We start from the raw sequence: 24,405 nt of genomic DNA, 5'->3' as shown, positions 1-24,405 counted from the left end.
TTATTGGTCTGCCCGGTGGGTTGGTTAGGGACTTGTGAATTTTTGGGAGAAAATAATAATGAGGTAAGGAGTAGTGTTTGATCTCTAAATATTGCTTCTCTCTCTTGTTTAGGATCCTCTCCTCACTTGCCTTTTTAATCATGATTTTATAATGATGAAAATACTCACAAGATGGATCTTTTTCTAGGGCTTCATAATATTTACTGTCCTCCAGCTGTTTTGTCCCTTCCTTAATGTACCAGTCTCTATCCATCAACACCACCCCACCCCCTTTGTCTGCACTCTTTATGACCAAATTATGGTTATTTTTGAGGGAATTTATAGCCATCCTTTCCTCCCCTGATAGGTTGTCTTGTTTGTAATGGCAGCGGAATTCTCTGATGTCTTTGAGTAATAGCTGATGGAACGTTTCTATATTGTTACCCCTGTGATGGTGAGGATAGAAGTTCCTGTTCCCTTTGACCTGTACATGTACATATGTGTCCAATATTTCACAATCAGTGTTTTTCTTAGTTGGGCCCTTCTGTTTGGATTGAATCATAAAGTGTCTCTGTAGAGTGAGTTTTCGCACAAACTCATTTATATCCAGAAAAAGGCGAAATGTATTGGTGTTGCTGGATGGACAAAATGATAGTCCTCTTTTCAATAATGTGATTTCCCCTTGATTTAACTGGTAATTGGAAAGGTTGAAAATCCCTTTGTCCTGTTGATCTATATGGGTTGGGTTGCTGGCTTTTTCATTGGGGTTGGATTTATGAAAATGATTGTAATCACATTCTTTGGTATTATCTTCATTTAATTTGTCTTCAATGAAAAAAAAAATAATAAATTTGTCAAAGCCAAATTGGATATAATTCCAAATCAAACAAAAAGGGGGTGGACAAATCATGTGATGCTTCTCTAATTTGTGTAATTAACAGCCCCTGTAACTTACCTGTGGCACCTAACAGGTGCTGGCAATAACTAAAATCACACTTGCAGCCAGTTGACATGGATTAAAGTTGACTCAACCTCTGTCCTGTGTCCTTGTGTGCACCACATTGTGCATGGAGAAAAGAAAGAAGACCAAAGACCTGTCTGAGGACTTGAGAATCCAAATTGTGAGGAAGCATGAGCAATCTCAAGGCTACAAGTTCATCTCCAAAGACCTGAAAGTTCCTGTGTCTACGGTGCGCAGTGTCATTAAGAAGTTTAAAGCCCATTGCACTGTGGCTAATCTCCCTAGATGTGGAAGGAAAAGAAAATTGACGAGATATTTCAACGCAAGATTGTGCGGATGGTGGATTAAGAACCACGACTAACATGCAAAAAAGTTCAAGCTGCCCTGCAGTCCGAGGGTACAACAGTGTCAAACATGGCAGATGTTTTGGGGTTGCTTTGCTGCCTCTGGACTGCTTGACTGTGTGCATGGCATTATGAAGTCTGAAGACTACCAACAAATTTTGCAGCATAATGTAGGGCCCAGTGTGAGAAAGCTGGGTCTCCCTCAAAGGTCATGGGTCTTCCAGCAGGACAATGACCCAAAACACACTTCAAAAAGCACAAGAAAATGGTTTGAAAGAAAGCACTGGAGACTACTAAAGTGGCCAGCAATGAGTCCAGACCTGAATCCCATAGAACACCTGTGGAGAGATCTCAAAATGGCAGTTTGAAGAAGGCAGCCTTCAAATCTCAGGGACCTGGAGCAGTTTGCCAAAGAAGAATGGTCTAAAATTCCTGCAGAGCATTGTAAGAAACTCATTGATGGTTACCGGAAGCGGTTCTCAGTTATTTTGGCAAAAGGTTGTGCAACCAAGTATTAGGCTGAGGGTGCCAATACTTTTGTCTGGCCCATTTTTGGAGTTTTGTGTGAAATGATCAATGATTTGATTTTTGTTTCATTCTCTTTTCTGTTTTTTCATTGCAAGCAAAACAAATGAAAATAATACCAAATAATTTGTGATTGCAAACATTTTCAAGAAGAAACTGAGTATTCTCTGACATAATTGCAGGGGTGCCAATACTTTTGGCCAGCACTGTACTTGTCAAAGTCATCTGACGAGGATGAAGATATGGCAGCAGTAGCACTGTCAGTCCCCAAGTCCTCTTGCGCCTGGCAGTTCTCTAGCCGCTCATCCTAACTGCTACCTCACTCAAAGCTTCTTTTCCTATAGTAAGCTGTTGATCATCAAGCAGTATACGATGACTTGGGTCCACATAAACAGCTGCCAGAAGAATTTTATTTTCCAATAGTTGTGTATCTCTCCGTTTCATTGAAGCAGAAATGCCATCTGCGATTAAACCTCCTCTTTGGGACAGGCAAAATAGCAAGTTTTTCCACTCCCTTATGAAAATGCCAGGAGTTAAATCCTCAGCTTGTAATTTTTTTAGTCACGGTAAATGGGTGATTAAGCAATTCCTTCAATTCAGCCACCTGTATCCATTGACCTTTATTTAAGGTTACTTAAGGGTTCACCATATCTATAAGAAATTATTTTAGTTCAAGCAATCGCTCAGTCATTAAATAAGTGCTGCCTCACCGACTGGCTTGATCAACAATTGCCCCTTTCCCAGCACGTCTCTTAAAGATGGAATCAATTTTAGGGGTTCTGGCGGCAATAACCAATTTCCTCACTTTTCCAATCAGATTGCCAGCATGTCCGCCCAGTTTCACACATCCGGCTTTTCGCCGGTTTGGCGGATGTGGCGCACGCCAGTACAGTACGATACAGTACAGTGGCAGCACCACAACTTCCGGGTCACATGCTTTGGTCACGTGAAAGCATGTGACCGTCGATTGTCGCGCTGCCACTGTACTGTATACACTGTACTGGAGTGCGCCGCATCTGCCAAACCGGCGAAAAGACGAATGTGTGAAACCGGGGTCCCTCTTGCAGACTATTACTTATTGCCAGCTGCAGCGTGTGCACAACACAGCGCATGTGATGAATATGAAAGTGTTTTGAAGCAGCTTCAACAAGATCATCTAATTCTAAAGTATCATTTTGCTGTTCTGTTGTAATATCTGTTTGTTCCTCAGTTACATGAGCAGCACTGTAGCCTTCCATCTCACACATACTAAATCCTACATTTTCTTCTAGCTGTTGTTCATTACTCTCATTCATCAGTTTAATTGTACTTATGTTTGAAGCATTGTCCGTTACAATAGCCTGTTCTTTTTTGAGTTGGTAATCTTGCAGCACTTTTTCCACTAAGGCCTGGAGAAACTGGCTGATGTGATGAGCTTTAGTATCTTTTACTGCCAGTGTCTTGCTAACAATTTCTTTCTTGTCACAAACATATCAAACATTGATGGGAAAATAGTTCAGTGAAATGCAGTGACTCCGGCATCCAGCAAAGGCAATGGGTGACAAGATAGGACATTCAGGCACAGCGTTTTGTGAGGATCCTGCCAAAGAATGAGCATGTCAGTGTGTGGTGTTTTTCTAATCTGCTTTTGCTATTGAATGCATCATTTATGAGCTCAAAAAACCTTTCAGGTGATGCGGTTTTTTAAAAAGCTGATCTGATTTTGCAGCTGACAAACGTATCCTCAAAAAACGCAGGAAAAACGCTGTGTGTGAATGTAGCCTTAGATCAGGAATAGAACAGCCATTTATAGGACATTTCATAACTTTCCCAAATTCCTATGAAAAAATATTCAGCACATTCTGCATTGCTTTACTGTCCCCAATTTATTATATACAGTCATATGTTAAAGTTTGGGCACCCCAATTAATGTTAACCTTTTTTCTTTATAACAATTTAGGTTTTTGGAACAGCTATTCCAGTTTCATATATCTAATAACTGATGGACTGAGTAATATTTCTGGATTGAAATGAGGTTTATTGCACTAACAGAAAATGTGCAATCTGCATTTAAACTAAATTTGAAAGGTGCAAAAGTATGGGCACCCTTATCAATTTCTTGATTTGAACACTCCTAACTACTTTTTACTGACTTACTAAAGCACTAAATCGGTTTTGTAACCTCATTGAGCTTTAAACTTCATAGGCAGGTGTATCCAATCATGAGAAAAGGTATTTAAGGTGGCCACTTGCAAGTTGTTCTATTTGAATCTCCTATGAAGAGTGGCATCATGGGCTCCTCAAAAGAACTCTCAAATGATCTGAAAACAAAAATTATTCACCATAGTTATTCAGGGGAAGGTACAAAAAGTTGTCTCAGAGATTTAAACTGTCAGTTTCCACTGTGAGGAACATAGTAAGGAAATGGTAGAACACAGGTACAGTTCTTGTTACGCCCAGAAGTGGCAAAATATCAGAAAGGCAAGAGAAGAATGGTGAGAACAGTCAAGGACAATCCACAGACCACCTCCAAAGACCTGCAGCATCATCTTGCTGCAGATGGTGTCACTGTGCATCGGTCAACAATACAGCGTACGTTGCACAAGGAGAAGCTGTATGGGAGAGTGATGCGAAAGAAGCCGTTTCTGCAAGCACGCCACAAACAGAGTCGCCTGAGGTATGCAAAAGCACATTTGGACAAGCCAGTGACATTTTGGACGAAGGTCCTGTGGACTGATGAAACAAATATTGAGTTGTTTGGTCATACAAAAAGGTGTTATGCATGGAGGCAAAAAACACGGCATTCCAAGAAAAGCACTTGCTACCCACAGTGAAATTTGGTGGAGGTTCCATCATGCTTTGGGGCTGTGTGGCCAATGGCGGCATCGGGAATCTTGTTAAAGTTGAGGGTCACATGGATTCAACTCAGTATCAGCAGATTCTTGACAATAATGTGCAAGAATGAGTGACGAAGTTGAAGTTACGCCGGGGATGGATATTTCAGCAAGACAATGATCCAAAACACCACTCCAAATCTACTCAGGCATTCATGCAGAGGAACAATTACATTGCTCGGGAATGGCCATCCCAGTCCCCAGACCTGAATATCATTGAGCATCTGTGGGATGATATGAAGCGTGCTATCCATGCTCAACGACCATCAAACTTAACTCAACTGGAATTGTTTTGTAACCAGGAATGGTCAAATCTACCTTCATCCAGGAACTCATTAAAAGCTACAGGAAGCGACTGGAGGCTGTTATTTTTGCAAAAGGAGGATCTACAAAATATTAATGTCACTTTTATGTTGAGGTGCCCAAACTTTTGCACCGGTCAAATTTAGATTAAATGCGGATTGCACCAAATTTTACTGTGGGTAACAAGTGCTTTTCTTGGAATGCCGTGTTTTTTTGCCTCCATGCATAACGCCTTTTTGTATGACCAAACAACTCAACCTTTGTTTCATCAGTCCACAGGACCTTCTTCCAAAATGTCACTGGCTTGTCCAATGTGCTTTTGCATACCTCAGGCGACTCTGTTTGTGGCGTGCTTGCAGAAATGGCTTCTTTCGCATCACTCTCCCATACAGCTTCTCCTTGTGCAACGTGCGCTGTATTGTTGACCGATGCACATTGACACCATCTGCAGCAAGATGAAGCTGCAGGTCTTAGGAGGTGGTCTGTGGATTGTCCTTGACTGGTCTCACCATTCTTCTTCTCTGCTTTTCTGATATTTTTCTTGGCCTACCACTTCTGGGCTTAACAAGAACTGTGCCTGTGTTCTTCCATTTCCTTACTATGTTCCTCACAGTGGAAACTGACAGTTTAAATCTTTGAGACAACTATTTGTATCCTTCCCCTGAACAACTATGTTGAAAAATCTTTGTTTTCAGATCATTTGAGAGTTCTTTTGAGGAGCCCATGATGCCACTCTTCATAGGAAATTCAAATAGAACAACTTGCAAGTGGCCACCTTAAATACCTTTTCTCATGATTGGATACACCTGCCTATGAAGTTCAAAGCTCAATGAGGTTACAAAACCAATTTAGTGCTTTAGTATGTCAGTAAAAAGTAGTTAGGAGTGTTCAAATCAAGAAATTGATACGGGTGCCCATACTTTTGCACCTGTCAAATTTTGTTTAAATACGGATTGCACATTTTCTGTTAGTACAATAAACCTCATTTCAATCCAGAAATATTACTCAGTCCATCAGTTATTAGATATATGAAACTGAAATAGCAAAAACCCAATTTGTTATAAAGAAAAAAGGTTAACATTAATAGGGGTGCCCAAACTTTAACATATGACTGTATTTTAGGAGTCGGAGTATTTGACTCCACCAAAATGAGCTCCGACTGCACAGCCCTGCTTTTTAGGGCGACCTATTCACACTCCGTAGCCAAACTAAATTCACATAGTCCTTCCACAACATAACCACACGTCAAATTCCATGGCACCCAAATGCATCTTAAGGTTCTGGCCAACTAGTCCAGGAAGCCGTTATCTATCCCCAATTTCCTTGAGGCTTGAGACGGCTGGATTGTTATTGTAAATAAACACCTGTACCTTGCCCCTCTCCCCCCATCTCATTGTAGATTGTAAGCTTTCACGAGCAGGGTTGTCCTTTTTCCCTCTAAAAATTGTATTTTCTATAACTGTTACTTGTTTGTATATGATCCTCCTGAGTTGTAAAGCGCTGCGGAATATGTTGGCGCTATAGAAATAAAGATTATTATTATTAGCGCGGGGTCTGTCCACCCCCCATGTGTAGTGCGCGGGCTCTGTCGCGCTCTCTCCCCCCATGTGCAGTGCGCGGGCTCTGTCGCGCTCTCCCCCCCCCATGTGCAGTGCGCGGGCTCTGTCGTGCTCCCCCCCATGTGCAGTGCGCGGTCTGTCGCGCTCCCCCCCCCCATGTGCAGTGCGCGGTCTGTCGCGCTCTCCTCCCCCCATGTGCAGTGCGCGGGGCTCTGTCGCGCTCTCCCTCTCCCCATGCGCAGTGCGCGGTCTGTCGCTCGCTCTCTCCCCCCCATGCGCAGTGCGCGGTCTGTCGCTCTCTCTCTCCCCCCCATGCGCAGTGCGCGGTCTGTCGCTCTCTCTCTCCCCCCCATGCGCAGTGCGCGGTCTGTCGCTCTCTCTCTCCCCCCCATGCGCAGTGCGCGGTCTGTCGCTCTCTCTCTCCCCCCCATGCGCAGTGCGCGGTCTGTCGCTCTCTCTCTCCCCCCCATGCGCAGTGCGCGGTCTGTCGCTCTCTCTCTCCCCCCCATGCGCAGTGCGCGGTCTGTCGCTCTCTCTCTCCCCCCCATGCGCAGTGCGCGGTCTGTCGCTCTCTCTCTCCCCCCCATGCGCAGTGCGCGGTCTGTCGCTCTCTCCCCCCCATGCGCAGTGCGCGGTCTGTCGCTCTCTCCCCCCCATGCGCAGTCTGTCGCTCTCTCCCCCCCCATGCGCAGTGCGCGGTCTGTCGCACTCTCCCCCACATGCACAGTGCGCGGTCTGTCGCTCTCTCCCCCCCATGCACAATCTGTCACTCTCTCCCCCCCATGCACAATCTGTCGCTCTCTCCCCCCCATGTCTAGTGCGGGGTCTGTCGCTCTCTCTCCCCCATGTGTAGTGCGGGGTCTGTCGCTCTCTCTCCCCCATGTGTAGTGCGGGGTCTGTCGCTCTCTCCCCCCATGTGTAGGGCGGGGACTGTCGCTCTCTCTCCCCCATGTGTAGGGCGGGGTCTGTCGCGCTCTCTCTCCCCCCATGTGTAGGGCGGGGTCTGTCGCGCTCTCTCTCCCCCCATGTGTAGGGCGGGGTCTGTCGCGCTCTCTCTCCCCCCATGTGTAGGGCGGGGTCTGTCGCGCTCTCTCTCCCCCCATGTGTAGGGCGGGGTCTGTCGCGCTCTCTCTCCCCCATGTGTAGGGCGGGGTCTGTCGCGCTCTCTCTCCCCCATGTGTAGGGCGGGGTCTGTCGCGCTCTCTCTCCCCCATGTGTAGTGCGGGGTCTGTCGCGCTCTCTCTCCCCCATGTGTAGTGCGGGGTCTGTCGCGCTCTCTCTCCCCCATGTGTAGTGCGGGGTCTGTCGCGCTCTCTCTCCCCCATGTGTGGTGCGGGGTCTGTCGCGCTCTCTCCCCCCCATGTGTAGTGCGGGGTCTGTCGCGCTCTCTCCCCCCCATGTGTAGTGCGGGGTCTGTCGCGCTCTCTCCCCCCCATGTGTAGTGCGGGGTCTGTCGCGCTCTCTCCCCCCCATGTGTAGTACGGGGTCTGTCGCGCTCTCTCCCCCCATGTGTAGTGCGGGGTCTGTCGCGCTCTCTCCCCCCCATGTGTAGTGCGGGGTCTGTCGCGCTCTCTCCCCCCCATGTGTAGTGCGGGGTCTGTCGCGCTCTCTCTCCCCCATGTGTAGTGCGGGGTCTGTCGCGCTCTCTCTCCCCCATGTGTAGTGCGGGGTCTGTCGCGCTCTCTCTCCCCCATGTGTAGTGCGGGGTCTGTCGCGCTCTCTCTCCCCCCATGTGTAGGGCGGGGTCTGTCGCGCGCTCTCTCCCCCATGTGTAGGGCAGGGTCAGTCGCGCGCTCTCTCCCCCATGTGTAGGGCGGGGTCTGTCGCGCGCTCTCCCCCCCATGTGTAGGGCGGGGTCTGTCGCTCTCTCTCTCCCCCCCCATGTGTAGGGCGGGGTCTGTCGCTCTCTCTCTCCCCCCCCCATGTGTAGGGCGGGGTCTGTCGCTCTCTCTCTCCCCCCCCATGTGTAGGGCGGGGTCTGTCGCTCTCTCTCCCCCCCCATGTGTAGGGCGGGGTCTGTCGCTCTCTCTCCCCCCCCATGTGTAGGGCGGGGTCTGTCGCTCTCTCTCCCCCCATGTGTAGGGCGGGGACTGTCGCTCTCTCTCCCCCCATGTGTAGGGCGGGGACTGTCGCTCTCTCTCCCCCCATGTGTAGGGCGGGGACTGTCGCTCTCTCTCCCCCCATGTGTAGGGCGGGGTCTGTCGCTCTCTCTCCCCCCATGTGTAGGGCGGGGTCTGTCGCTCTCTCTCCCCCCATGTGTAGGGCGGGGTCTGTCGCGCTCTCTCTCCCCCCATGTGTAGGGCGGGGTCTGTCGCGCTCTCTCTCCCCCCATGTGTAGGGCGGGGTCTGTCGCGCTCTCTCTCCCCCCATGTGTAGGGCGGGGTCTGTCGCGCTCTCTCTCCCCCCATGTGTAGGGCGGGGTCTGTCGCGCTCTCTCTCCCCCATGTGTAGGGCGGGGTCTGTCGCGCTCTCTCTCCCCCATGTGTAGGGCGGGGTCTGTCGCGCTCTCTCTCCCCCATGTGTAGGGCGGGGTCTGTCGCGCTCTCTCTCCCCCATGTGTAGGGCGGGGTCTGTCGCGCTCTCTCTCCCCCATGTGTAGGGCGGGGTCTGTCGCGCTCTCTCTCCCCCATGTGTAGTGCGGGGTCTGTCGCGCTCTCTCTCCCCCATGTGTAGTGCGGTAGTGCGGGGTCTGTCGCGCTCTCTCTCCCCCATGTGTAGTGCGGGGTCTGTCGCGCTCTCTCTCCCCCATGTGTGGTGCGGGGTCTGTCGCGCTCTCTCTCCCCCATGTGTGGTGCGGGGTCTGTCGCGCTCTCTCTCCCCCATGTGTAGTGCGGGGTCTGTCGCGCTCTCTCCCCCCATGTGTAGTGCGGGGTCTGTCGCGCTCTCTCCCCCCCATGTGTAGTGCGGGGTCTGTCGCGCTCTCTCCCCCCCATGTGTAGTGCGGGGTCTGTCGCGCTCTCTCCCCCCCATGTGTAGTGCGGGGTCTGTCGCGCTCTCTCCCCCCCCATGTGTAGTGCGGGGTCTGTCGCTCTCTCTCCCCCATGTGTAGTGCGGGGTCTGTCGCTCTCTCTCCCCCATGTGTAGTGCGGGGTCTGTCGCTCTCTCTCCCCCATGTGTAGTGCGGGGTCTGTCGCTCTCTCTCCCCCATGTGTAGTGCGGGGTCTGTCGCTCTCTCTCCCCCATGTGTAGTGCGGGGTCTGTCGCTCTCTCTCTCCCATGTGTAGTGCGGGGTCTGTCGCTCTCTCTCCCCCATGTGTAGTGCGGGGTCTGTCGCTCTCTCTCCCCCATGTGTAGTGCGGGGTCTGTCGCTCTCTCTCCCCCCTGTGTAGTGCGGGGTGTCGCTCTCTCTCCCCCATGTGTAGTGCGGGGTCTGTCGCTCTCTCTCCCTCAAGTGTAGTGCGGGGTCTGTCGCTCACATGGGGGAGAGAGAGAGCAACAGACGCCGCACTACACATGGGGGAGAGAGAGCGACAGACCCTGCACTACACATGGGGGAGAGAGAGAAGTGCGGGGTCTGTCGCTCTCTCTCCCCCATGTGTAGTGCGGGGTCTGTCGCGCTCTCTCTCTCCCCCATGTGTAGTGCGGGGTCTGTCGCGCTCTCTCTCTCCCTCATGTGTAGTGCGGGGTCAGTCGCGCTCTCTCTCTCCCTCATGTGTAGTGCGGGGTCAGTCGCTCTCTCTCTCCCTCATGTGTAGTGCGGGGTCTGTCGCTCTCTCTCTCCCCCATGTGTAGTGCGGGGTCTGTTGCTCTCTCTCTCTCCCCCATGTGTAGTGCGGGGTCTCTCTCTCCCTCATGTGTAGTGCGGGGTCTGTCGCTCTCTCTCCCCCATGTGTAGTGCGGGGTCTGTCGCTCTCTCTCCCCCATGTGTAGTGCGGGGTCTGTCGCTCACTCTCCCCCATGTGTAGTGCGGGGTCTGTCGCTCACTCTCCCCCATGTGTAGTGCGGGGTCTGTCGCTCACTCTCCCCCATGTGTAGTGCGGGGGTCTGTCGCTCACTCTCCCCCATGTGTAGTGCGGGGTCTGTCGCTCTCTCTCCCCCATGTGTAGTGCGGGGTCTGTCGCTCTCTCTCCCCCATGTGTAGTGCGGGGTCTGTCGCTCTCTCTCTCCCTCATGTGTAGTGCGGGGTCTGTCGCTCTCTCTCTCCCTCATGTGTAGTGCGGGGTCTGTCGCTCTCTCTCTCCCTCATGTGTAGTGCGGGGTCTGTCTCTCTCTCCCTCATGTGTAGTGCGGGGTCTGTCGCTCTCTCTCCCCCATGTGTAGGGCAGGGATCTGTCGCTCTCTCTCCCCCATGTGTAGTGCGGGGTCTGTCGCTCTCTCTCCCCCATGTGTAGTGCGGGGTCTGTCGCTCTCTCTCCCCCATGTGTAGTGCGGGGTCTGTCGCTCTCTCTCCTCCATGTGTAGTGCGGGGTCTGTCGCTCTCTCTCTCCCCCATGTGTAGTGCGGGGTCTGTCGCTCTCTCTCCTCCATGTGTAGTGCGGGGTCTGTCGCTCTCTCTCCCTCATGTGTAGTGCGGGGTCTGTTGCTCTCTCTCTCTCCCTCATGTGTAGTGTGGGGTCTGTCGCTCTCTCTCCCCCATGTGTAGTGCGGGGTCTGTCGCTCTCTCTCCCCCATGTGTAGTGCGGGGTCTGTCGCTCTCTCTCTCCCCCATGTGTAGTGCGGGGTCTGTCGCTCTTTCTCTCCCTCATGTATAGTGCGGGGTCTGTCACTCTCTCTCTCCCTCATGTGTAGTGCGGGGTCTGTCGCTCTCCCCCTCATGTGTAGTGCGGGGTCTGTCGCTCTCTCTCTCCCTCATGTGTAGTGCAGGGTCTGTCGTTCTCTCTCTCCCTCATGTGTAGTGCGGGGTCTGTCGCTCTCTCCCCCCCAAGTGTAGTGCGGGGTCTGTCGCTCTCTCCCTCATGTGTAGTGCGGGGTCTGTCGCTCTCTCCCTCGTGTGTAGTGCGGGGTCTGTCGCTCTCTCTCTCCCCCATGTGTAGTGCGGGGTCTGTCGCTCTCTCTCCCCCATGTGGTTGTGCGGTGCCTATCGCTCTCTCTCCCCCATGTGTAGTGCGGGGTCTGTCGCTCTCTCTCCCCCATGTGTAGTGCGGGGTCTGTCGCTCTCTCTCCCCCATGTGTAGTGCGGGGTCTGTCGCTCTCTCTCCCCCATGTGTAGTGCGGGGTCTGTCGCTCTCTCTCCCCCATGTGTAGTGCGGGGTCTGTCGCTCTCTCTCCCCCATGTGTAGTGCGGGGTCTGTCGCTCTCTCTCTCCCTCATGTGTAGTGCGGGGTCTGTCGCTCTCTCTCTCCCTCATGTGTAATGCGGGGTCAGTCGCTCTCTCTCTCCCTCATGTGTAGTGCGGGGTCTGTCGCTCTCTCTCTCTCCCTCATGTGTAGTGCGGGGTCTGTCGCTCTCTCTCTCCCTCATGTGTAGTGCGGGGTCTGTCGCTCTCTCCTCCATCTGTAGTGCGGGGTCTGTCGCTCTCTCTCCCCCATGTGTAGTGTGGGGTCTGTCGCTCTCTCTCTCCCTCATGTATAGTGCGGGGTCTGTCGCGCTCTCTCTCTCCCTCATGTGTAGTGCGGGGTCTGTCGCTCTCTCTCTCCCTCATGTGTAGTGCGGGGTCTGTCGCTCTCTCTCTCCCTCATGTGTAGTGCGGGGTCTGTCGCTCTCTCCCCCATGTGTAGTGCGGGGTCTGTCGCGCTCTCCCCCATGTGTAGTGCGGGGTCTGTCGCGCTCTCCCCCATGTGTAGTGCGGGGTCTGTCGCGCTCTCTCTCCCCCATGTGTAGTGCGGGGTCTGTCGCGCTCTCTCTCCCCCATGTGTAGTGCGGGGTCTGTCGCGCTCTCTCTCCCCCCATGTGTAGTGCGGGGTCTGTCGCGCTCTCTCTCCCCCATGTGTAATGCGGGGTCTGTCGCGCTCTCTCTCCCCCATGTGTAGTGCGGGGTCTGTCGCGCTCTCTCTCCCCCATGTGTAGTGCGGGGTCTGTCGCGCTCTCTCCCCCCCATGTGTAGTGCGGGGTCTGTCGCGCTCTCTCCCCCCCATGTGTAGTGCGGGGTCTGTCGCGCTCTCTCCCCCCCATGTGAAGTGCGGGGTCTGTTGCTCTCTTCCCCCCATGTGTAGTGCGGGGTCTGTCGCTCTCTTCCCCCCATGTGTAGTGCGGGGTCTGTCGCTCTCTTCCCCCCATGTGTAGTGCGGGGTCTGTCGCTCTCTCTCCCCCATGTGTAGTGCGGGGTCTGTCGCTCTCTCTCCCCCATGTGTAGTGCGGGGTCTGTCGCTCTCTCTCCCCCATGTGTAGTGCGGGGTCTGTCGCTCTCTCTCCCCCATGTGTAGTGCGGGGTCTGTCGCTCTCTCTCCCCCATGTGTAGTGCGGGGTCTGTCGCTCTCTCTCCCCCATGTGTAGTGCGGGGTCTGTCGCTCTCTCTCCCCCATGTGTAGTGCGGGGTCTGTCGCTCTCTCTCCCCCATGTGTAGTGCGGGGTCTGTCGCTCTCTTTCCCCCATGTGTAGTGCGGGGTCTGTCGCTCTCTCTCCCTCATGTGTAGTGCGGGGTCTGTCGCTCTCTCTCTCCCTCATGTGTAGTGCGGGGTCTGTCGCTCTCTCTCCCCCATGTGTAGTGCGGGGTCTGTCGCTCTCTCTCCCCTATGTGTAGTGCGGGGTCTGTCGCTCTCTCTCCCCCATGTGTAGTGCGGGGTCTGTCGCTCTCTTTCCCCCATGTGTAGTGCGGGGTCTGTCGCTCTCTCTCCCCCATGTGTAGTGCGGGGTCTGTCGCTCTCTCTCCCCCATGTGTAGTGCGGGGTCTGTCGCTCTCTCTCCCTCAAGTGTAGTGCGGGGTCTGTCGCTCACATGGGGGAGAGAGAGAGCAACAGACGCCGCAGTACACATGGGGGAGAGAGAGCGACAGACCCTGCACTACACATGGTGGAGAGAGAGTAGAGCGGGGTCTGTCGCTCTCTTTTCCCCATGTGTAGTGCGGGGTCTGTCGCGCTCTCTCTCATGTGTAGTGCGGGGTCTGTCGCTCTCTCTCCCTCATGTGTAGTGCGGGGTCTGTCGCTCTCTCTCTCCCTCATGTGTAGTGCGGGGTCAGTCGCTCTCTCTCTCCCTCATGTGTAGTGCGGGGTCTGTCGCTCTCTCCCTCATGTGTAGTGCGGGGTCTGTCGCTCTCTCTCCCTCATGTGTAGTGCGGGGTCTGTCGCTCTCTCTCCCTCATGTGTAGTGCGGGGTCTGTCGCTCTCTCTCTCCCTCATGTGTAGTGCGGGGTCAGTCGCTCTCTCTCTCCCTCATGTGTAGTGCGGGGTCTGTCGCTCTCTCTCCCCCATGTGTAGTGCGGGGTCTGTCGCTCTCTCTCTCCCTCATGTGTAGTGCGGGGTCTGTCGCTCTCTCTCTCCCTCATGTGTAGTGCGGGGTCAGTCGCTCTCTCTCTCCCTCATGTGTAGTGCGGGGTCTGTCGCTCTCTCTCTCTCCCTCATGTGTAGTGCGGGGTCTGTCGCTCTCTCTCTCCCTCATGTGTAGTGCGGGGTCAGTCGCTCTCTCTCTCCCTCATGTGTAGTGTGGGGTCAGTCGCTCTCTCTCTCCCTCATGTGTAGTGCGGGGTCAGTCGCTCTCTCTCTCTCCCTCATGTGTAGTGCGGGGTCTGTCGCTCTCTCTCTCTCCCTCATGTGTAATCCGGGGTCTGTCGCTCTCTCTCTCCCTCATGTGTAGTGCGGGGTCTGTCGCTCTCTCCCCCATCTGTAGTGCGGGGTCTGTCGCTCTCTCTCTCCCTCATGTATAGTGCGGGGTCTGTCGCTCTCTCTCTCCCTCATGTGTAGTGCGGGGTCTGTCGCTCTCTCTCTCCCTCATGTGTAGTGCGGGGTCTGTCGCTCTCTCTCTCCCTCATGTGTAGTGCGGGGTCTGTCTCTCTCTCCCTCATGTGTAGTGCGGGGTCTGTCGCTCTCTCTCCCCCATGTGTAGGGCAGGGATCTGTCGCTCTCTCTCCCCCATGTGTAGTGCGGGGTCTGTCGCGCTCTCTCTCCCCCATGTGTAGTGCGGGGTCTGTCGCGCTCTCTCCCCCCCATGTGTAGTGCGGGGTCTGTCGCGCTCTCTCCCCCCCATGTGTAGTGCGGGGTCTGTCGCGCTCTCTCCCCCCCATGTGAAGTGCGGGGTCTGTTGCTCTCTTCCCCCCATGTGTAGTGCGGGGTCTGTCGCTCTCTTCCCCCCATGTGTAGTGCGGGGTCTGTCGCTCTCTCTCCCCCATGTGTAGTGCGGGGTCTGTCGCTCTCTCTCCCCCATGTGTAGTGCGGGGTCTGTCGCTCTCTCTCCCCCATGTGTAGTGCGGGGTCTGTCGCTCTCTCTCCCCCATGTGTAGTGCGGGGTCTGTCGCTCTCTCTCCCCCATGTGTAGTGCGGGGTCTGTCGCTCTCTTTCCCCCATGTGTAGTGCGGGGTCTGTCGCTCTCTCTCCCCCATGTGTAGTGCGGGGTCTGTCGCTCTCTCTCCCCCATGTGTAGTGCGGGGTCTGTCGCTCTCTCTCCCCCATGTGTAGTGCGGGGTCTGTCGCTCTCTCTCCCCCATGTGTAGTGCGGGGTCTGTCGCTCTCTCTCCCTCAAGTGTAGTGCGGGGTCTGTCGCTCACATGGGGGAGAGAGAGAGCAACAGACGCCGCAGTACACATGGGGGAGAGAGAGCGACAGACCCTGCACTACACATGGTGGAGAGAGAGTAGAGCGGGGTCTGTCGCTCTCTCTCCCCCATGTGTAGTGCGGGGTCTGTCGCGCTCTCTCCCTCATGTGTAGTGCGGGGTCTGTCGCTCTCTCTCTCCCTCATGTGTAGTGCGGGGTCAGTCGCTCTCTCTCTCCCTCATGTGTAGTGCGGGGTCTGTCGCTCTCTCTCTCCCTCATGTGTAGTGCGGGGTCTGTCGCTCTCTCTCTCCCTCATGTGTAGTGCGGGGTCTGTCGCTCTCTCTCCCTCATGTGTAGTGCGGGGTCTGTCGCTCTCTCTCCCTCATGTGTAGTGCGGGGTCTGTCGCTCTCTCTCTCCCTCATGTGTAGTGCGGGGTCTGTCGCTCTCTCTCTCATGTGTAGTGCGGGGTCTGTCGCTCTCTCTCCCCCATGTGTAGTGCGGGGTCTGTCGCTCTCTCTCTCCCTCATGTGTAGTGCGGGGTCTGTCGCTCTCTCTCTCCCTCATGTGTAGTGCGGGGTCAGTCGCTCTCTCTCTCCCTCATGTGTAGTGCGGGGTCTGTCGCTCTCTCTCTCTCCCTCATGTGTAGTGCGGGGTCTGTCGCTCTCTCTCTCCCTCATGTGTAGTGCGGGGTCTGTCGCTCTCTCTCTCCCTCATGTGTAGTGCGGGGTCAGTCGCTCTCTCTCTCCCTCATGTGTAGTGCGGGGTCAGTCGCTCTCTCTCTCCCTCATGTGTAGTGCGGGGTCAGTCGCTCTCTCTCTCTCCCTCATGTGTAGTGCGGGGTCTGTCGCTCTCTCTCTCTCCCTCATGTGTAATCCGGGGTCTGTCGCTCTCTCTCTCCCTCATGTGTAGTGCGGGGTCTGTCGCTCTCTCCCCCATCTGTAGTGCGGGGTCTGTCGCTCTCTCTCTCCCTCATGTATAGTGCGGGGTCTGTCGCTCTCTCTCTCCCTCATGTGTAGTGCGGGGTCTGTCGCTCTCTCTCTCCCTCATGTGTAGTGCGGGGTCTGTCGCTCTCTCTCTCCCTCATGTGTAGTGCGGGGTCTGTCTCTCTCTCCCTCATGTGTAGTGCGGGGTCTGTCGCTCTCTCTCCCCCATGTGTAGGGCAGGGATCTGTCGCTCTCTCTCCCCCATGTGTAGTGCGGGGTCTGTCGCTCTCTCTCCCCCATGTGTAGTGCGGGGTCTGCCGCTCTCTCTCTCCCCCATGTGTAGTGCGGGGTCTGTCGCTCTCTCTCCCCCATGTGTAGTGCGGGGTCTGTCGCTCTCTCTCCCCCATGTGTAGTGCGGGGTCTGTCGCTCTCTCTCCCCCATGTGTAGTGCGGGGTCTGTCGCTCTCTCTCATGTGTAGTGCGGGGTCTGTCGCTCACATGGGGGAGAGAGAGAGCAACAGACGCCGCAGTACACATGGGGAAGAGAGAGCGACAGACCCTGCACTACACATGGGGGAGAGAGAGTAGTGCGGGGTCTGTCTCTCTCTCTCCCTCATGTGTAGTGCGGGGTCTGTCGCTCTCTCTCTCCCTCATGTGTAGTGCGGGGTCTGTCACTCTCTCTCTCCCTCATGTGTAGTGCGGGGTCTGTCGCTCTCTCCCCCATGTGTAGGGCAGGGATCTGTCGCTCTCTCTCCCCCATGTGTAGTGCGGGGTCTGTCGCTCTCTCTCCCCCATGTGTAGTGTGGGGTCTGTCGCTCTCTCTCCCTCATGTGTAGTGCGGGGTCTGTCGCTCTCTCTCCCTCATGTGTAGTGCGGGGTCTGTCACTCTCTCTCTCCCTCATGTGTAGTGCGGGGTCTGTCACTCTCTCTCTCCCTCATGTGTAGTGCGGGGTCTGTCGCTCTCTCTCTCCCTCATGTGTAGTGCGGGGTCTGTCGCTCACATGGGGGAGAGAGAGAGCAACAGACGCCGCAGTACACATGGGGGAGAGAGAGTAGTGCGGGGTCTGTCGCTCTCTCTCCCCCATGTGTAGTGCGGGGTCTGTCGCGCTCTCTCTCTCCCTCATGTGTAGTGCGGGGTCTGTCGCTCTCTCTCTCCCTCATGTGTAGTGCGGGGTCTGTCGCGCTCTCTCTCTCCCTCATGTGTAGTGCGGGGTCTGTCGCTCTCTCTCCCTCATGTGTAGTGCGGGGTCTGTCGCTCTCTCTCCCCCATGTGTAGTGCGGGGTCTGTCGCTCTCTCTCCTCCATGTGTAGTGCGGAGTCTGTCGCTCTCTCTCCCTCATGTGTAGTGCGGGGTCTGTCGCTCTCTCTCCCCCATGTGTAGTGCGGGGTCTGTCGCTCTCTCTCCCCCATGTGTAGTGCGGGGTCTGTCGCTCTCTCCCCCTCATGTGTAGTGCGGGGTCTGTCGCTCTCTCTCCCTCATGTGTAGTGCGGGGTCTGTCGCTCTCTCTCCCTCATGTGTAGTGCGGGGTCTGTCGCTCTCTCTCTCCCTCATGTGTAGTGCGGGGTCTGTCGCTCTCTCTCTCCCCCATGTGTAGTGCGGGGTCGATAGATAGAGGGGGTGGGTCGATAGATAGAGGGGGTGGGTCGATAGATAGAGGGGGTGGGTCGATAGATAGAGGGGGTGGGTCGATAGATAGAGGGGGTGGGTCGATAGATAGAGGGGGTGGGTCGATAGATAGAGGGGGTGGGTCGATAGATAGAGGGGGTGGGTCGATAGATAGAGGGGGTGGGTCGATAGATAGAGGGGGTGGGTCGATAGATAGAGGGGGTGGGTCGATAGATAGAGGGGGTGGGTCGATAGATAGAGGGGGTGGGTCGATAGATAGAGGGGGTGGGTCGATAGATAGAGGGGGTGGGTCGATAGATAGAGGGGGTGGGTCGATAGATAGAGGGGGTGGGTCGATAGATAGAGGGGGTGGGTCGATAGATAGAGGGGGTGGGTCGATAGATAGAGGGGGTGGGTCGATAGATAGAGGGGGTGGGTCGATAGATAGAGGGGGTGGGTCGATAGATAGAGGGGGTGGGTCGATAGATAGAGGGGGTGGGTCGATAGATAGAGGGGGTGGGTCGATAGATAGAGGGGGTGGGTCGATAGATAGAGGGGGTGGGTCGATAGATAGAGGGGGTGGGTCGATAGATAGAGGGGGTGGGTCGATAGATAGAGGGGGTGGGTCGATAGATAGAGGGGGTGGGTCGATAGATAGAGGGGGTGGGTCGATAGATAGAGGGGGTGGGTCGATAGATAGAGGGGGTGGGTCGATAGATAGAGGGGGTGGGTCGATAGATAGAGGGGGTGGGTCGATAGATAGAGGGGGTGGGTCGATAGATAGAGGGGGTGGGTCGATAGATAGAGGGGGTGGGTCGATAGATAGAGGGGGTGGGTCGATAGATAGAGGGGGTGGGTCGATAGATAGAGGGGGTGGGTCGATAGATAGAGGGGGTGGGTCGATAGATAGAGGGGGTGGGTCGATAGATAGAGGGGGTGGGTCGATAGATAGAGGGGGTGGGTCGATAGATAGAGGGGGTGGGTCGATAGATAGAGGGGGTGGGTCGATAGATAGAGGGGGTGGGTCGATAGATAGAGGGGGTGGGTCGATAGATAGAGGGGGTGGGTCGATAGATAGAGGGGGTGGGTCGATAGATAGAGGGGGTGGGTCGATAGATAGAGGGGGTGGGTCGATAGATAGAGGGGGTGGGTCGATAGATAGAGGGGGTGGGTCGATAGATAGAGGGGGTGGGTCGATAGATAGAGGGGGTGGGTCGATAGATAGAGGGGGTGGGTCGATAGATAGAGGGGGTGGGTCGATAGATAGAGGGGGTGGGTCGATAGATAGAGGGGGTGGGTCGATAGATAGAGGGGGTGGGTCGATAGATAGAGGGGGTGGGTCGATAGATAGAGGGGGTGGGTCGATAGATAGAGGGGGTGGGTCGATAGATAGAGGGGGTGGGTCGATAGATAGAGGGGGTGGGTCGATAGATAGAGGGGGTGGGTCGATAGATAGAGGGGGTGGGTCGATAGATAGAGGGGGTGGGTCGATAGATAGAGGGGGTGGGTCGATAGATAGAGGGGGTGGGTCGATAGATAGAGGGGGTGGGTCGATAGATAGAGGGGGTGGGTCGATAGATAGAGGGGGTGGGTCGATAGATAGAGGGGGTGGGTCGATAGATAGAGGGGGTGGGTCGATAGATAGAGGGGGTGGGTCGATAGATAGAGGGGGTGGGTCGATAGATAGAGGGGGTGGGTCGATAGATAGAGGGGGTGGGTCGATAGATAGAGGGGGTGGGTCGATAGATAGAGGGGGTGGGTCGATAGATAGAGGGGGTGGGTCGATAGATAGAGGGGGTGGGTCGATAGATAGAGGGGGTGGGTCGATAGATAGAGGGGGTGGGTCGATAGATAGAGGGGGTGGGTCGATAGATAGAGGGGGTGGGTCGATAGATAGAGGGGGTGGGTCGATAGATAGAGGGGGTGGGTCGATAGATAGAGGGGGTGGGTCGATAGATAGAGGGGGTGGGTCGATAGATAGAGGGGGTGGGTCGATAGATAGAGGGGGTGGGTCGATAGATAGAGGGGGTGGGTCGATAGATAGAGGGGGTGGGTCGATAGATAGAGGGGGTGGGTCGATAGATAGAGGGGGTGGGTCGATAGATAGAGGGGGTGGGTCGATAGATAGAGGGGGTGGGTCGATAGATAGAGGGGGTGGGTCGATAGATAGAGGGGGTGGGTCGATAGATAGAGGGGGTGGGTCGATAGATAGAGGGGGTGGGTCGATAGATAGAGGGGGTGGGTCGATAGATAGAGGGGGTGGGTCGATAGATAGAGGGGGTGGGTCGATAGATAGAGGGGGTGGGTCGATAGATAGAGGGGGTGGGTCGATAGATAGAGGGGGTGGGTCGATAGATAGAGGGGGTGGGTCGATAGATAGAGGGGGTGGGTCGATAGATAGAGGGGGTGGGTCGATAGATAGAGGGGGTGGGTCGATAGATAGAGGGGGTGGGTCGATAGATAGAGGGGGTGGGTCGATAGATAGAGGGGGTGGGTCGATAGATAGAGGGGGTGGGTCGATAGATAGAGGGGGTGGGTCGATAGATAGAGGGGGTGGGTCGATAGATAGAGGGGGTGGGTCGATAGATAGAGGGGGTGGGTCGATAGATAGAGGGGGTGGGTCGATAGATAGAGGGGGTGGGTCGATAGATAGAGGGGGTGGGTTGATAGATAGAGGGGTGGGTCGATAGATAGAGGGGTAGATAAGGCGGCACAGTGGTTAGCACTGCAGTCTTGCAGCGCTGGGGTCCTGGGTTCAAATCCCACCAAGGACACCATCTGCAAGGAGATTGTATGTTCTCCCTGTGTTTGCGTGGGTCTCCCCAGGGTTCTCTGGTTTCCTCCCACACTCCAAAGACATACAGATAGGGACTCTAGATTGGCAACACTGTCCCCATTGGGACTCACAATGTATGTAAGGCGCTGTAGAATTAATAGCGCTACATAAATGAATAAATAATATTATTGATAGATAGAAGGATAAATAGAGGACAGATCAATCAATAGAGTCCCTGTGAGCACACACTGCATTTCTCAGGAGTGTCAGACACACTCCGGGACCCCTCAGTGATGGCCCCCCACAGGTCACACACACTCCGGGACCCCTCAGTGATGGCCCCCCACAGGTCACACACACTCCGGGACCCCTCAGTGATGACCCCCCACAGGTCACACACACTCCGGGACCCCTCAGTGATGACCCCCCACAGGTCACACACACTCCGGGACCCCTCAGTGATGGCCCCCCCCACAGGTCACACACACTCCGGGACCCCTCAGTGATGACCCCCCCACAGGTCACACACACTCCGGGACCCCTCAGTGATGACCCCCCACAGGTCACACACACTCCGGGACCCCTCAGTGATGACCCCCCACAGGTCACACACACTCCGGGACCCCTCAGTGATGACCCCCCACAGGTCACACACACTCCGGGACCCCTCAGTGATGGCCCCCCACAGGTCACACACACTCCGGGACCCCTCAGTGATGACCCCCCACAGGTCACACACACTCCGGGACCCCTCAGTGATGGCCGCGCTCCCCCCACAGGTCACACACACTCCGGGACCCCTCAGTGATGACCCCCCACAGGTCACACACACTCCGGGACCCCTCAGTGATGGCCGCGCTCCCCCCACAGGTCACAGAGGAGTCCCCGTCTCTACAGCCCGCGCTGCCCCTGCACAGAGGAGCCGGGGACACTCACAGCTGCAGCAATGAGGCCGCTTCTTCTGCTGGGATGTAGCGGAGGGGATGTGCGGGGTTTCCCGGGGCAGGCAGCGGGGGCCGCCTCTTGTGCTGAGGGCTCGGACTCCGGCTCCTCCGCTCTCCGCTTCCTCCTCCTCTAACACTGCTCTAATGCCCATGCGCTGGAGAGTCTGGAGCTGATTTCCTGAGGGGATGACGTCACCGGAAACGGCGGGGCATAGCTGTGGGCGGAGCACTGCTCGGGCTGTGCAGAGCTGTGGGCGGGGAGAGCTGTGGGCGGGATAGGACTGTGCAGAGCTGTGGGCGGGGCAGAGCTGTGGGCGGGGCAGAGCTGTGGGCGGGGCAGTACTCGGGCTGGGACGAGCTGTGGGCGGGATAGGACTGTGCAGAGCTGTGGGCGGGGCGGAGCTGTGGGCGGGGCAGAACTGTGGGCGGGGCAGTACTCGGGCTGGGACGAGCTGTGGGCGGGATAGGACTGTGCAGAGCTGTGGGCGGGGCGGAGCTGTGGGCGGGGCAGAGCTGTGGGCGGGGCAGAACTGTGGGCGGGGCGGAGCGGACGGATCCTGACCCTGAGGTGGAGAAGATTCAGCGGCTCCTCATTAGTTCTAGAACTTTCCTCTCAGACTGGATTTTGCCTCCGGTCATTTCTTGGGGCTGCAGCTCGTGTATATCTCACAGGGAATGGCCTGAAGCTGCAGCACGAGGCTGTGGGGGCTTCTATAAGGAGGGGATATGGGGGGCTACACAGGGCAGGGGGAGGGGCTGTGGGGGCTTCTATAAGGAGGGGGATATGGGGGGCTACACAGGGCAGGGGGAGGGGCTGTGGGGGCTTCTATAAGGAGGAGGATATGGGGGGCTACACAGGGCAGGGGGAGGGGCTGTGGAGGCTTCTATAAGGAGGGGGATATGGGGGTTACACAGGGCAGGGGGAGAGGCTGTGGAGGCTTCTATAAGGAGGGGGATATGGGGGCTACACAGGGCAGGGGGAGGGGCTGTGGAGGCTTCTATAAGGAGGGGGATATGGGGGCTACACAGGGCAGGGGGAGAGGCTGTGGAGGCTTCTATAAGGAGGGGGATATGGGGTGCTACACAGGGCAGGGGGAGAGGCTGTGGGGGCTTCTATAAGGAGGGGGATATGGGGGGGGCTACACAGGGCAGGGGGAGAGGCTGTGGAGGCTTCTATAAGGAGGGGATATGGGGGGCTACACAGGGCAGGGGGAGGAGCTGTGGAGGCTTCTATAAGGAGGGGATATGGGGGGCTACACAGGGCAGGGGGAGGGGCTGTGGAGGCTTCTATAAGGAGGGGGATATGGGGGGCTACACAGGGCAGGGGGAGGGGCTGTGGAGGCTTCTATAAGGAGGGGGATATGGGGGGGCTACGCAGGGGGAGGGGCTGTGGAGGCTTCTATAAGGAGGGGGATATGGGGGGCTACACAGGGCAGGGGGAGGGGCTGTGAAGGCTTCTATAAGAAGGGGGATATGGGGGGCTACACAGGGCAGGGGGAGAGGCTGTGGAGGCTTCTATAAGGAGGGGATATGGGGGGCTACACAGGGCAGGTGGAGGGGCTGTGGGGGCTTCTATAAGGAGGGGGATATGGGGGCTACACAGGGTAGGGGCTGTGGAGGCTTCTATAAGTAGGGGAATATGGGGGGCTACACAGGGCAGGGGGAGAGGCTGTGGAGGCTTCTATAAGGAGATGGATATGGGGGGCTACACAGGGCAGGGGGAGGGGCTGTGGAGGCTTCTATAAGGAGGGGGATATGGGGGGCTACACAGGGCAGAGGGAGAGGCTGTGGAGGCTTCTATAAGGAGGGGGATATGGGGGGCTACACAGTGCAGGGGGAGAGGCTGTGGAGGCTTCTATAAGGAGGGGGATATGGGGGGCTACACAGGGCAGGGGAGAGGCTGTGGAGGCTTCTATAAGGGGGGGATATGGGGGGCTACACAGGGCAGAGGGAGAGGCTGTGGAGGCTTCTATACGGAGGGGGATATGGGGGGCTACACAGGGCAGGGGGAGAGGCTGTGGAGGCTTCTATAAGGAGGGGGATATGGGGGGGCTACACAGGGCAGGGGAGAGGCTGTGGAGGCTTCTATAAGGAGGGGGATATGGGGGGCTACACAGGGCAGGGGAGAGGCTGTGGAGGCTTCTATAAGGGGGGGATATGGGGGGCTACACAGGGCAGAGGGAGAGGCTGTGGAGGCTTCTATACGGAGGGGGATATGGGGGGCTACACAGGGCAGGGGGAGAGGCTGTGGAGGCTTCTATAAGGAGGGGGATATGGGGGGGCTACACAGGGCAGGGGAGAGGCTGTGGAGGCTTCTATAAGGAGGGGGATATGGGGGGCTACACAGGGCAGGGGGAGAGGCTGTGGAGGCTTCTATAAGGAGGGGGATATGGGGGCTACATAGGGTAGGGGCTGTGGAGGCTTCTATAAGGAGGGGATATGGGGGGCTACACAGGGCAGAGGGAGAGGCTGTGGAGGCTTCTATAAGGAGGGGGATATGGGGGGCTACACAGGGCAGGGGGAGGGGCTGTGGAGGCTTCTATAAGGAGGGGGATATGGGGGTTACACAGGGCAGGGGGAGAGGCTGTGGAGGCTTCTATAAGGTGGGGGATATGGGGGCTACACAGGGCAGGGGGAGAGGCTGTGGAGGCTTCTATAAGGAGGGGATATGGAGGGCTACACAGGGCAGGGGGAGAGGCTGTGGAGGCTTCTATAAGGAGGGGATATGGGGGGCTACACAGGGCAGGGGGAGGGGCTGTGGAGGCTTCTATAAGGAGGGGATATGGGGGGCTACACAGGGCAGGGGGAGGGGCTGTGGAGGCTTCTATAAGGAGGGGGATATGGGGGGGCTACACAGGGCAGGGGGAGGGGCTGTGGAGGCTTCTATAAGGAGGGGGATATGGGGGGCTACACAGGGCAGGGGGAGGGGCTGTGAAGGCTTCTATAAGAAGGGGGATATGGGGGGCTACACAGGGCAGGGGGAGAGGCTGTGGAGGCTTCTATAAGGAGGGGATATGGGGGGCTACACAGGGCAGGTGGAGGGGCTGTGG

At 56.2% G+C, this 24,405-nt stretch overlaps 1 protein-coding gene across 3 annotated transcripts in view; it reads right to left on the bottom strand.

Moving 5' to 3' along the window:
* Positions 1 to 21,500, bottom strand: part of LOC142265219 (uncharacterized) — a 109,844-nt gene extending 88,344 nt beyond the window's left edge. For all 3 annotated transcript variants that reach the window (XM_075332272.1, XM_075332273.1, XM_075332274.1), the window contains exon 1: positions 21,348 to 21,500. The gene's annotated coding sequence lies outside the window, so the exon portion shown is untranslated. The remainder of the gene's footprint in view (positions 1 to 21,347) is intronic.
* Between the last annotated feature and the right edge of the window lie 2,905 nt (positions 21,501 to 24,405).

The sequence above is a fragment of the Anomaloglossus baeobatrachus genome, unplaced genomic scaffold (genome assembly GCF_048569485.1).
Source record: "Anomaloglossus baeobatrachus isolate aAnoBae1 unplaced genomic scaffold, aAnoBae1.hap1 Scaffold_2721, whole genome shotgun sequence".
Lineage (NCBI taxonomy): Eukaryota > Metazoa > Chordata > Amphibia > Anura > Aromobatidae > Anomaloglossus > Anomaloglossus baeobatrachus.
The sequence above is the reverse complement of the archived record's forward strand: the minus strand, read 5'-3'. Positions and strand labels throughout refer to the sequence as shown.